The 14,155-nt window shown below is 47.5% G+C and overlaps 1 protein-coding gene across 1 annotated transcript in view; it reads left to right on the top strand.

The window, feature by feature from the left end:
* The window catches only part of PAPPA (pappalysin 1), a 253,037-nt gene that overhangs the window by 19,057 nt on the left and 219,825 nt on the right, over nt 1-14,155 (top strand). The window lies entirely within an intron of this gene.

Raw genomic sequence — 14,155 nt, 5'->3', positions numbered from 1 at the left:
TGAGAACAGCGACACAGACCCACACACACCCAGCTTGCCGTGTCGTCTGAAGCAGACGCTGATTGAAGGAGGATTATTCATTGAGTGGATGTAACAGTCGCATGGTGATCACGCAGCTCTAGATCATTTTTCTAGCATTAGCAGCAGCCGAAGCGATTCTTTTGTTACTCTCTCAAACTTGAGTCTACTGTAGCTCCCTATTACCTACACATGGTAAGGATAATAGCTAACATATTTAGCATGTAATATGTGCCAGACACTGTTCTGAGGATTTTGGGTGTATTAACTCTTTAATCTTCACAAGGACCCTCTGAAATAGATACTCTTATAATCCCAGTTTTCCATATTGAGAGAGCTGAGGTATGGGAAAGTTAAGTGACTTCCCGAAGGTCAAGTACTATATGGAATTAGTCCCGGGGTTCACTACATCCCACTACAAACCCTCTAGGTCAGACTAGAATTCCTTAGCATCACATTCAACTTCTTCCCCACGCATTATTGTCTACCATAACATTTCCTAGTTCCTCATATCAGGGATCCTCAGCCTCAGCACAGCGGAGACACTGGAAAGGGTGATTCTCTGTTGTGGGTGTTTGTCCCAGACACTGTAGGATGTTTAGCAGCATCCCTGGCCTCTGCCCACAAGAAGCAGAAGCAGCCTCCCTTCCCTGGCCACGTTGATCAAAAATGTCTCCAGGAACATGACCACATGTTCACTGGTTGAGGACAATCATCTTACGAGGACTCGTCTGATGAAACAGAATTATCTGGTGTTCACAGAACACTATTCCCACCCCCTTGCTTCTTCAGGTTTTGAAACTTTTTTAGTGTATTGGGGTATAGTAGCTTTACAATGCGGTGTTAGTTTGTGCTGTATAGTAAAGTGAATCCGTGATACATGTGCCCCCTCTTTTTTAGACAGTAGATTCCCTTCTGTTAGGTCATCACAGAGCCCAGAGTAGTGTTCCCTGCGCTGAACAGTTGGATCTCAGATAACAGTTAGTTATCTACTTTATACATAGGCCCTGGGTCAGGAAGATCCCCTGGAAAAGGGCATGGCAGCCCACTTCAGTATTCTTGCCTGGAGAGTCCCATGGACAGAGGAGCCTGGCGGGCTACAGTCCATGGGGTTGCAAAGAGTTGGACACGACTGAGCGACTGACACTTTTACTTTTCACTTTATACATGTCAGTGTTTATGCCAATTCCAGTCTCCCAATTCATCCCACACCCCCTCTCCCCCTTGATATCCATAAATTCATTCTCTGCATCTGTGTCTGTTTCTGCTTTGCAAATAAGTTCATCTGTACCATTTCTCTAGGTTCCACGTATAAGTGATGTTATACTATTTGTTTTTCTCTTTCTGACTTACTTCACTCTGCTTGACAGTCTACAGGTTCTATCCACATCCCTGCAGATGGCACGATTTTGCTCCTTTTATGGCTGAGTATTATTCCACTGTATATACATATATACCACATCTTCTTTATCCACTCCTCTGTTAACAGACATTTAGGTTGCTTCCATGCTCTGGCTATTGTGAATAGTGCTGCAATTAACATGTGAATGCATGGATCTTTTTTGATTATGTTTTTTTCCAGGTATCTGCCCAGGAGTGGGATTGCAGGGTTGTATGGTAGTTCTATTTTTAGTTTTTGAAGGCACCTCCATTACCGTTCTCCAGAGTGGCTGCACCGATTTACATTCCCACCAACAGTGGAGGAGGGCTACCTTCTCTCCACATCCTCTAGCATTTACTTCTTTCACATTGGGTTTCCCCTTTGACCCTGTAGGGTCCTTGGCCTCCTCCCCTCAGTCTTTTCCCTATTCCAGAGTCTTTGAGTTCCTCAACACCTTTTACGACTAGAGAGGAAACACTAGCCTGTCTGAGTTATTGATCTGCTTGTATTTATGCTTTTTTGTTTTAAAAAAATGGTCACCTATTTCCAGCTTTCTGTTTAAAATCCTCTGAAGATTCCACAGGAGCTTGAATTAAAAGCTCAGTTCTTTCCTTGCATTCGGCGATTATATATTGGCTGGAATTTGTTTCAGGGCCCAGGCTAAGTACTCAGAGTATGAAGTCAGAGGTGATACGACCCTGCACCTCTGGAGTTTGTGTGATGGATGATCAGAGTTCGAGAACAACTTAGAGATTCAGCTCTCCACCCTTTCCTAGTTGAGTAAATGAGGGAACCAAAACCCGGAAGGTAGATGATATTTGATCAAGGTCAGTTAGAGAGCAAGCTCAAAGCTGAGCTAGATCATTCTCCACCTAGTGGAATAAAATTTAAATTCTGAAGTCCTAGTGAACGATTAAATACCGCTTACCCACCTGGAGTTTTAAAGAGTTCTTTTGAGTTGAGTCATAATTTATTATTTGTTAGTGGATATTTAAAGAATAGAAAACTCATATCTGAAAAGTATGTCAGCCCTCTTTTCAACATTTTTGCTTACATTCCATGCCTTTCATTATAAGTCTTTAAGGCTGAAGGGCTCAGGATTGCCCACAGCCCTGGACAGGGCGTCCGGAGAAAGGAGTCCTGGTTCTTTCAGCTCTGTGACTCTTATCAGTAAGAGCATCATGAAATCCCTAGCTAATGATCCCTACCCTGATGGACTCTGTTTCTGAAAACCCACCAAAGAGTCCCTGTTGTCTATGGAATAAACTTCAAGTCTCTTTGCCTGGCGTTCACCACCCTGCACATTCTAGCTATGCCGTTTCCCGCCAAGAGCTCCTGCAGCGCCATCAAAAGCGCATGTCTTCTCCATCTCCAGAGTCACCTTCCAGTGACCACAGCTCTTGACTGCTAGAAAGCTGGTCTGCCCAGCCTCCCACCCCCGACCCCTCCTCTCCCACCGGATTCCTTGTGCAAGCTTAGTTCTCATGTCACTCGTCCAAGAAAACTTCCTGGAGCCTTCTTGTCTGAATCAAGTGTTCCCTCCACTGAGCTCTTTGGCTGATACCTCCGCTAGAACTTAACTCTATTATGCTTTATTTATTTATAATTAAAAACTTCTCCTTGGTCCTCATGTAGTCAGTTTTCCCCTGACTGGCCAGCATAATTCAGAACTTAGGAACGTGAACCCTAGAGACTGATGGCCTGGGTTTGGATCCCACCTCTGTCGTTTGCCAGCGAGTTACTCTGGCTTGGGCTTGTCCGAGGGTCAGTTCTCTCGTCTGTAAAGTGGAGGTAACAGTGCTCGGATACCTGTGGAGGGAACCCGAGCTACTCTGCACAGGAGCCAGGCACAGTGCCTGGCATGCGGTGCGCACTTGGCAAACATCCAGTCCCATCGCGCCCCCTGCTTTGGAGAGTGATTCCAGATGCCCCCAGCCCAGCAAAGCAGGGATCTGCCTGTCTGGCCACATCCCTTCCTTGTCTCTGGTTGGCTTCTCACTCCCCGAAAGGCTCACCCCTAGCTATGTGCGCCAGGATGAGGTGACAGCAGGCTCGCCCCAGAGGAGCTTTTGTTTCCAGAACGGAGCCCACACTGTCTAGGGTGTGTTTCAACGTAACTTGTTGTGGGCCTCTGCCGGTTAGGAAACTCACATCACTGGCCTCGCCCGTGTGGGAATCCTCTCTATCCCCCCGAGCTCCCTGGATTGGCAGGCAGCAGGCGCTCAATGCCGCCTCCAATGCTATTCTGTAGATGAAGACCCGTCTTCTTCGAGGTGGACCCAAGGCCGACTCATCCATTAGCTGCAATTGACACAATGCCTGAGGTCCACAGCACTTTTAAGAGGCCCATAAAAATGGCTTTCTTTTTTTTAATTAGAAGAAAAAAGCTAGTATAATAATACATATATGATAATGAAGCCACCTTCATTATATATACTTAAACATGTAATATAAAGATTATATAAATCTTTATATATATACCCTTTATGCCCTTCATATGTATAAAGATTATATACATCTTTATACCAATGCAGTCATAAAATATAATTATATATATTTAGGGAGAAAGAAAAAGCCTCCAGGGTCCATGAAAGTCATGATGCCACCCTGGATGGAAGGAATTTGCACCAGATCAATAGTACCTTCATGGGAAATCAGGGCACACGTTCATGTCTCATCACTCCCAATTTAGAAATCTCCCTATGTTTGAAGAAAAGCCCCAGAAGCGATTTCACCACGATCTTCTTTCAGAGATGAGAAAAGGAGGCCAGAGAAAGCACGACTTGCCTCGGGTCACACAACTTGGTCACACAGCTAACGGCTTTCCTGACCTCTGGTTGCTCTTCTCAGTATTTTATGCAATTGACCCAGTGCCCACCAATGCCAACCTCCTATTCGATGGATAGACATTCGAGGGCCTGGAGACAGAGGGGCTTGCTCACTGTCACCAGGACGCCTGCCCTGCCACCAAGTCAGGACTCTTATTCCAGTCCTACAAAGACGAGTCCACACCTCAGAGTCTTCCCGTTGAGTTTCTTCACAAGTATTGGGCAGAAATTTCATTTGTTCATTCATTCATTCACTTGCTCATTCATCTATGCAACAAGTGTTGATTGAGTACTTAGGTTCTCAGCACCCTCTTAAGGCTCTAAATGCAGAGATGTAAAGAGATGTATACTCTTTACCTTCTCAGAGCCTCATTCTCCCCATTTGTGTGAATTGTGAACGTAACGTCTTAGAGAGTTCTTGGGAGAAGTGAATGAAATAATTAAGGTCCTTTGTACACGTTAAAACTTCAAGGAGTCTTAAGAATGCTTCTTGTCTTGTTATCACTGACAGAGTGTGTAATTAACATAAGGAAGAGTAAAACGTTGAGTATATGAGAAAATAAGTATTAAGTAAAAAATAATTTCTGCTTATATTTAGCCATAGAAAACTTAAGGCATTGGCTAAGCATCTGGCTTTGGAATCAGAGAGCTGGCACCAAATCCTGTTTGTGTTGTTGTGAGTCAGATGACCTTTGCCCAGTCAGTCCAACTCTGAGTTTCAGTTTCCTTACCCATAAGCAGGGACCAAGAGAACTTACCCCGTAGAGTAGGTATGGTAATTCAGTGAGATGATACACATAAAGGTCTTGGTCTTGTACATGCTGCTGCTGCTGCTGCTGCTAAGTCGCTTCAGTCGTGTCGGACTCTGTGCAACCCCATAGACGGCAGCCCACCAGGCTCCCCCGTCCCTGGGATTCTCCAGGCAAGAACACTGGAGTGGGTTGCCATTTCCTTCTCCAATGCATGAAAGTGAAAAGTGAAAGTGAAGTTGCTCAGTCTTGTCCAACTCTTAGTGACCCCATGGACTGCAGCCTACCGGGCTCCATGGGATTTTCCAGGCAAGAGGCCTTGTACATGGCATACCATCCATGGTGGCTTTGTTTATTTCTCAGGAGGTTCATGCAGCTTGTAGAGCCCTTAGAACAAATCAGATCCTAGAGATAATGTAAGGAGGCAGATGTGGTGATAATAGATCTTCGTGATTGCATAGTATCAACTCTTATTGTGTCTGTGTCGCCTTAACAGAAGGACTGGCGCTAGTGTTAAGGATCGGCAGGTTTCTCAGCAGAGGGTACATCCCCGTGCTTGAGCATCCAGCTGGGGCCTGATACAGGGGCTGCCCTGTGACTGTGTTGAAAGAATTGGTGAATGGACAGATTAATAAATCAGAAAGGACTTGAGGATGTTGATTTAGGGAAAAGAAGAGCCAAGGATAACACAGTGAAAAGCCTCAGACATCTCTAGGGCTCCCTTGGGTAAAGCGTACTGAATAACTCTGTGGGTTCCTGCAGTCCAGATCCTGCACCATTGTGTGGAGAGGAATGGGAAGTGATTTTGGCTCACTCTGGGTGAGCCCTGGGGCTTCCCAGGTGGTGCTAGTAGTAAGGAATCCACCTACTAATGCACAAAATGAGGGTTGGAGAAGATCCCCTGGAATGAAAAGTGGTGATCCGCTCCAGTATTCTTGCCTGGGAAATGCGTGGAGAGAGGGTCTGGTGGGCTACAATCCATGGGGTTGAAATGAGTCAGACTCGACTGAGCATACTGGTGAGCACCGAGAAATGCCCCCAGGTGCAAAGGCCTTGCTCTTCAGGGGCTCAGAAGTTGTCTGATTCTGGAGATACACAGTCACTTGTAGAGATGAGATGTACAGGCGATTCAGACGGGAGGTTGGCTGTTAAAGGTTGTTGAATGATTTTTGAGGGAACCTCCAGTCCTGACTGTGCCTGATTCTGTGAATGTGAAGGGTGGCTTGGGGCTGCTGTGAAGTGTGTGGGCGGCAGGGGGCTTTGGCTTGAGGGCTTTCTGAGAAGCAGTGTGATTATCTCTGAAGTTTGTGGGTCTTCAAACCATCAAAAAGACCAAAGGTCAGCACTCTTCTCTGGGGCAGCTCTGATGTCAGCACCCCTGAGTCCACCAGGGCTGCTTCTTGCTACAATAACTTTTAAGAGTGAACAAAGGAAAACATGTAACTCTTCCTCCTCCTCTCTTCCCCTCCTCTTCATCCTCTGACTCCTCTTCCCCTCCACCCCTGCCTCCCTCTCTTTCTTCCTTATCTTCTCCCTCTCCTCCCCCACTTCCTTTTTTAAAGCCCTTATGAACCAATTTCAATGACAACGTGTGAAAAAGAGAGTGATGAACAGGTCTGTCTATTTCAGAGAACAGCCTCAGAACGGATAAAGTTTAACCACACAGAAGAAGGGGGAAAATGGTCCCAATTTGGAGGAAAAGGCACAGACGTTTATCATTAATACCGATTAAACGGCATAGCTAACATTTATCATGTGCTATGCAGATGAATATTTGTATTCTCTCACTAAATCCTCAAAATGTCACTGTGCCTTAAGTACTGTTATTATCAGTTTACAGTTGAGAAAACAATCAGGGAGGTGAAGGGATTTTGCCCAAGGCTACCAGCTAACAAGCAGCAGAGCTGGGATTCCAACAGATAAGTCTCCACAGTACAAATGCTTCAGTTCAGTTCAGTTCCGTTGCCCAATCATGTCCGACTCTTTGCTTCCCCCTGGACTGCAGCACGCCAGGCCTCCCTGTCCATCACCAGCTCCTGGAGCTTCCCCAGACTTATGTCCATCGAGCCGGTGATGCCATCCAACTATCGGCAGCTCCCATGTGCCAAGTTTGGATACGTTTATTGTCTCATTAGTTCCCCCTCCAACAAGCAGAGGTAGATCGCATCATCCCTATTTTACAGATGAGAAGACTAATTCTACCAGAGAGATGCTCTGACTTTCCAAGTCACGTGCTAGTGCATGGCAGAGCCAGCATCTGAACGCATGTTTGCTGGTCTCTAGAACTCTGTGCCATGTTCAGAAAGCCTGCTTTCATGGGAGTGAAGGAGGCAGCCTGGAGAGTCATAAACCAGAGGGAAACACAGGTGCACCTTGAGCTCCTAAGAGCACTTTGCCATCCCCAGTGTGTTATGTAAGTCTGTGTATTAATACAGAAAATGGATTTTTAGGAACCCTTAGGCATACTCTTGTCCACCTTGCCTTGCATTCAAATGGCCTTAAATAGTCTACAAGGAAATATGCATCCATTTATCTCCTCCTCTCTCTCCAAAAAAAAAAAAAAAAACCTGTGAAGTATACAGAATGAGACTGTTTAATCCCTAGAATACAAATGGGAAAACAGCCTCAGAGAGTTGAATGAGCTCATTCAAGGTCACAAGGCTAGTGTTAAAAAAAAAAAAAAAAGTGGTGAGCAGACCGATAATATCAGGGACTTTTTGGGTGACGGTTCCCAGCAGGGAAAAAGAACACAGGCAGGGAGCAGACACAGGCGCCACCATGGATGCTGGTCACGCTGCTCTGCCTAGACCTGCAGAGGAAAATCTGGCCCCACCCACGGGGCCAACATAGGAGATGCCTGAGCTAATCTTGACCTTGTGAATTGCTCCAAAAGGTCACTCTTGATACCCCAGCCTCTCACACCCGGAGGGAGGGACAATCAGAACTCAGCATAGTGTGGAGAAGCCCCTAGCCAAGAGTGATTTCTTCCAAGCCTTTTCCCTCCACTGAGCCTAAGGAGCCATCCTTTGAGCCAAGGTATGCCAGCCTGGAGGAATGAGGATGCTGAAGTCCCTGGGGAACCTGCCTGGTGCTGCTGAGTCCTCCAGGGTCACTCTGGTGGTCCTCCCCCACCACTGAACCCAGTGCAGGGGCCATGGGTATACTTAACCCGAATCTGTCTGTTTTAATCACCCTCCTCTAGACAGATAAAAGCTTTCCATAGGATTGCTCTCTCAAGCATTTCTCTGTGGCTTTGATACCAGCCATTAAACCATGGAAGGGAAAACAAAACAAACAAACAAAAAAAAGGACCAGCTTCAACTTTTAGCTTTTAATTTTTTTTAGCCTCTTGAAAGAAACCAGATTGTTGACCTAAATTCCCCCTTTCATCCCCACATCCTCTCACCTCTGCCCGTATTCCCCTGGCTGAGGCTCCACAGCTAGTGGACATCCTGAAGTTGGAGGGCCTGAAATGGCCTTCCTTTCCCTCCTCCCCACTCCTCCATGACCTTATATCCCCTTCAGTAGGAACCGAGGCAGGGACGTCTGAGAGACCTGAGGTCTGAGTTACAGAGGGTCTCAGATGGAAGGGACCTCTGTGACCATGTGATACAACCCTCCTATTCCATAGGGGAGGATTTGAGGATGCCCTTGGTGGGGGGAACTGCCCACCCATTGACCTACAGCAGCAAAGTGGCAGAGCTGAGGCACAAGAACCTTGACTGTGGGCTAAGAGATTTTTTCCCCCTGGAGGAGAGCATCCTAGAAGACAGCTCTGGCTTTGGAGTCAACCCAAGTGGGATTCCCCCACTCTCTAGCTGGGATCCTTGGAGGGAAGTCAGTTAGCTTCTCTGCACCTGTTCCTCCTCTGTCAAGGAATATCAGTCAAGCCCACTTCACTGGGTTCTTATGAGCATGGAAGGGGTTGTCTGTGCTTAGCCAAGAGACCGCTACGTTGACCATTATTATTATCATTACACTTGTCCCTTGGTATCCCCAGTGCATTTGTTCCCAGACCCACCGCAGTTACTGAAACCTGTGGATGCTCAAGTCCCTTGTATTCAATGGCATAGAATTTGCATTGGTCTACACACTTCCTTCTGTGTACTTTACATCAGCGCTAGGCTACTTAAAATGTCTTATGCAATGTAAATGCCAGTGCATGTCAAGGTCCCCCTAGCGGAGGTCTGGCTCATCTGTAGGGGAACTGAACTTGAAATCAGGAGTCTTGAATTCCACTCCTTCCTCCCAGTCAGTGCTGTGTGACCTTGGGCAGGTTGACCTCACCCCTCTGAGCCTGTTTTCTCATCTGTAAACATCACCTATTACACAAGGTTGCTTGTGAGGGTAATAGGAGACATCTTGGCCCAGAAGCAGCTATACACATGCTCAATACCCAGCAGGCGCTCCAGCTGGAACGCAGGAGCATCTCTTTCCTGGGAGGAGCCTTTCCTGTGAGGTGGCCACACCACCCACTTTTATATCCACGTAGTACTCCGTGCCCTGCCCACAGTAGGAATTAAGCTGAGACCATGTGTTGCAACCAAGAAGGGTACTGAATTGAGTACAAAGCAGCAAACAATTTTAAGAAACTTCAGGGGGAGAGTTTTAAAAAACATGTTGAATGATAGTATTATAGTTTGCTAGGGTTATCATAATAAAGCACCATGACTTGCTGGCTTAAACACAGAGATCTATTTTTTCACAGCCCTAGAGACGAGGAGTCTGGGATCAAAGCGTCTGCGGGGTTGGCTTTTCCGAGTCCTCTGCCCTTGGCCCGTATAGGACACCTTTTCCATCCTATGTCTTCATGGTGTCTTCCCCTCATAACTGCATCTCTTCCCCTTAGGACAGCCATTATGATGGATTAGGGCCCACCCTAATAATCTCACTGTAGCTTAATTTTCTCTTTAAAGAGCCATCTCTAGATAAGTTCACGTTCTGAGGGATGAGGGCCTAGACTTCCACCTAGGAGTTTTTTGAGGGGAACACATTTCAGCCCATGGCAGGTGGAAGGGAAGATGGGAGGCAGTCAAGAGCAGGACAGCATCCTTGAAGAAAAGATGAAGAACATTGCAATATAGAACCTGGACATAAGCAAAGCAGAGTCAGAAACCCATAGGCCAGGAGGCTAGCAATGGGGGTTCAGATGCTGAAGGACAAAGCAGGGAGGCACCCCAAACTCCAGACAGACAGCTAGGCCCGGGCAAGCCTCTGGTCCCAGTGAAGCGAGGCAAGTCAGGTAGAACCGGTGAAAAGCTAATCATAAAGAACCGGTGATTCTTAGTCCAGTTTTTGAGGCCACAGGCAGGAGAATGATGTGGAAAGCAGCCTGTTTGCAGTTCAATTCCACTTGCTTGTGTTGGGCTGCTGGACTTACAGAAATGTTTCTGGAGGGAGTGGGTCATGCCTTCAGACAGCCCAGGATAACGGGTGTGGCACTTGGCACTTGGTGCAGTGATGTAATTAAGAAGTTGGGTCTGGGACTCCTATGGACATGCATTCTAAGCTGTGTTGCTTTGGACAAGCCACTACCTTTCTGAGCCTCTGTTATCTCTGCAGAATGGGCTGTGTTGGTAGTTTTGCTGTGAAGATTAAGTGAGAGGATTCATGCAAAGCACGTGGAGCTTAGTAAGCGCTAAACAGTGTGATTATATTAATAATATAATGGTGCTCTTATAAGGCACAGAGCGATAGAGGTGTCCCCCCACTTCCCTTCTCTTGCCTTCCCTGTTTCCTCCCTCCCTTCCTTTATTTTATACTTTTAATGACAGACTCTCTGCAGCACCTGCAAGGTACCAGATGCTGTGTTGGATGTTGGGCATTTAGAAGTGAACCAGATAGAGATATACTCAGGAAGCAGACACTGAATGCGTAATTACCAAACAGATGTCTTTTAGGACAGGGAGGAGTATGATGAATGGGTGGGAGGAAGATCCGTCTATACCTGGGCTGGAGTGGCGTGGTCACACAACACTGCCCTGGGGCCGTGACCGTGCAGGGATCCTGAGAGTGATCCTGACCCCAAAGCCCAGACAGTTCTCCCGGTGTGGCCCGGGTGAAGGTTTTGGGAAACTCCCTACAAGCCCTTCTGCGTTTGAACTTGCCCCCATTGTGCATGCCCTCTATCTCTGGGGTGAGATGAGACCAGGAAAAAAAAAAAGAGAGACAATAAAAGTAAATAAACATCGAGCTTCTGCTGGGATATGCAGCCCTTTCACAGCAAATCTGGGCTGCCAGAAGACAGGGACACATCAGAGAGACTAGGGTTCACATGTCTGATGCTGGTCATGAGACCCAGGGCAGCCTCCTTCCTGGGCCTCCACTTCATCCATGCAGGTGCCCCGGACGTGTCATTGGCTGGTGAATGAACGGGCTCTGGCGCTTTCATTGCCTGCTTCCACGTGCTTATAGCTTTGAGGCAGGCTTATGCTAATTAGATTTAGATGGTGTGCAGGATTGCCTGTGGCCATTCCGTGAGGATGTGTCCCCCGGGATCAGCCCCTAGTACCGCTCAGATGGTGCCAGCGTTCAGACTGACTCTCACTGTTTCTTTCACCCTGTATCTTCCTGGAGAACCAAGGGGAAGGATGGGGTGGAGGGGTCCTGGCATTCACCCATGTCCTCCAGAGAACACTGTTCCATGTCTGGTTTGGAGACACAAAGGACGTGTCCTCTAAGCACACAAGAATTGGCAATGGCGTGAGGCATTCAATTCAAATCAACACACATTTTTGAAGCATCTCCTCCTTACAAGGAGCCATTCTCGCAGGGAACAAAAGAGCTCTTAAACTGTAGTAGGGAGATCGCTTACTCCCAACTCCTTCTCATAAAAGGGAAGTAAGGCCTGGCAGCCAAAGAGGCAGTGTGACTTGTCCCCGGCAAGGTCATGCAGCAGCCCGAGAGCCCAGACCTCTGGTCCCAGGTCCCCAGTTCCAAGCTGGTGAAACAGCGGTGTCTCCCATCCAGCCCTCTGAAATGTGACTGCTGTTGATTACTTTATTTTTGCACAGAAATAAATCCCATTCACCACTACAACCCACCCCCCGCCCCATCCCTATTGAAGTTCAGTGATTTCCTTTCACCACTAACACCCCAGGTAAATATTTCCCTCCGAACTTCTGAAGCCCCTGCTTCAAGGTTCTGGTTTCCTTTAATGTGTTTCCTCTTGGTTCTACTGAAAACCCTCCCTTGGCCCTTCCTCTCTGCCTCCTGGGGCTGGTCCTCAGCTCCACGTCGCAGAGTCTAGCCTTTCTCGTTGATTCCCTCTTTTCTCTCGACTACAAACAGAGGTGACCGAGGCCCGTGTACCCCAGTCCCAGGAAGGTCCTGACCTGAGGGCGCCCTACAGACGTGTAAACATTTTACCTTGCTGCCCCAGCCAGCCGCTTTCCAAAGGCAACAGGAAAGCCAGGCCTGAGAGCCCCTGGCCAAATAAAAACCTGCAGAGAGCGGAGAAAGAGAGAGAGGGAGAAAGGATCCTGTGTCAGATGTGAATTTTCTCATTAGAAGAATTTTCTGTTGAAAGGGGAGGGGTTAGCTAGGAGAGGAAGAGAAGGTGAGCAGAGAGGTGGGATGTGATGAGGGCAGGGATTGTTGGGGGGGTGGGCGGGGAAGGTCAGGGAGGTGGAGGGTGAAGTCCAGAAGCCTGTCCTCTCATACTTCCTGTAGCTAAGACCTAGGGAAGCTCATTCCAAATGTGGAGTCAGAGCTTTGGCCTTGGAGAGGTCAGTGGGGAGGTGGCTTTTAACATGCAAGGCTCATAACAGTAGCAAAGCCAAGGGGTGGGGTGGGGTGGGTTATGATTTCTGAGTAGAGTTTGCCAGTAAATTTGAGGAGGACTTGTGCTTTTTTGAGCCCTCATCCTACCAGCTCTTGATACATCGGTCACATTGTCTTCAGGGTACCCACTCTCTGCTGCTGCTGTATTTTGTTTTTCGTCCTTTCCCCCTTTTCATCCTTGACAACACTCTAAGACCCTCTAGCATTTCAACATTGTACTCCCATCTGGACAACCACGGTGTGCCAAGGACGGTATAGCCACTATGTCTTTTAAGCATGATAGCGTATGTGAAGAGAGATACAGAGGAGGGGGTTGAGATCCACAGAGGTGAAGCGATTTGCCCCGGCGGTACCGCCAATCATGGTTGTCATCAGAATTACCCTGAGTCCAAAGGTCCTGCTCTTTGTGTCCGGCCGAGAACACACTCTGTCTTCTGATTCTCCCTGTCCTTTATCCAGGGAGACATAGATTCGTGCCTCTGATTCTGTCTCACCTTTTCTCTTCTCCCACTCTGTTTGGAATCATCCATGTGCGCATCCGTGGGACACTTGCTGAGTACCTGCTTTGTACAACCCATAGTGTGAGATGCTGGGCAGAGCAGAGATGACCCAGCCCGAGTCATCATTCTCGAGAAGCGTCCTGTCTCGGGGAGACTCCAGAACCAGAGAGTAAATGTCCAGTTTCCTAAAAGTACAAAGAATTCAGAGGAGAGAGTGATTATTCCTCACAGGACCATTAGGGAAAGCTTCCTGGGAGAGGTGGTTTCTGTTTTAGCCACTGGGAAACCTGGGATCACAGAAAATCCCCCGTGGACCAGGCATACGAGGGAAACCTCATTCATTCCCCTCCTTTGCTGGGGGGAGAACCAAGACCCACCAATACTTGGTGCTTCATCAAGGCCTGAGAGCAGGTTGATACTGTAGGAGACCCTGGCCATCACTTGAAAGGTGGTAGAACAGGGAATGGTGATGGGGAGATGTAGGTGGACTTGGAAGCTTGGCCAAAACTACCATCCACGTCAGCTGCTGACAGATTTACACAAAAGGAAAGGCCCCAGTACCCACAAAGAAGTACACACTGTGTGGGCCTTCTCTATTGATTTTGCTAGAAGCTCTCTGTGCTCATTTGATGGGTGCTAATGGCAGAGGCACACTCAAAGTTATGGTGACCGCAACAATTCTCCAGCTGAAAGTAGGGGCTGTCCTCCTAAATGAGCATCTTTTATTCATTCTCCTATCCCTCCCTTTCTCCTCCCACCTAGCCTCATGTATCATCGAACACTTAGAATACATTCTTAATTAGGAAGTCCTCTTCCCCGTCCAACTTTTTGTCTGTGCCAAGGACACTGGGTATATTTCATAAAAGCTGGGAACAGGAGTTGATGAGAGTAAAGATA

Source organism: Cervus elaphus, chromosome 16, assembly GCF_910594005.1.
Source record: "Cervus elaphus chromosome 16, mCerEla1.1, whole genome shotgun sequence".
NCBI classification, from domain to species: Eukaryota; Metazoa; Chordata; class Mammalia; order Artiodactyla; family Cervidae; genus Cervus; species Cervus elaphus.
Note: the sequence above shows the minus strand (reverse complement) of the source record. Positions and strands in the feature narration are given on the sequence as shown.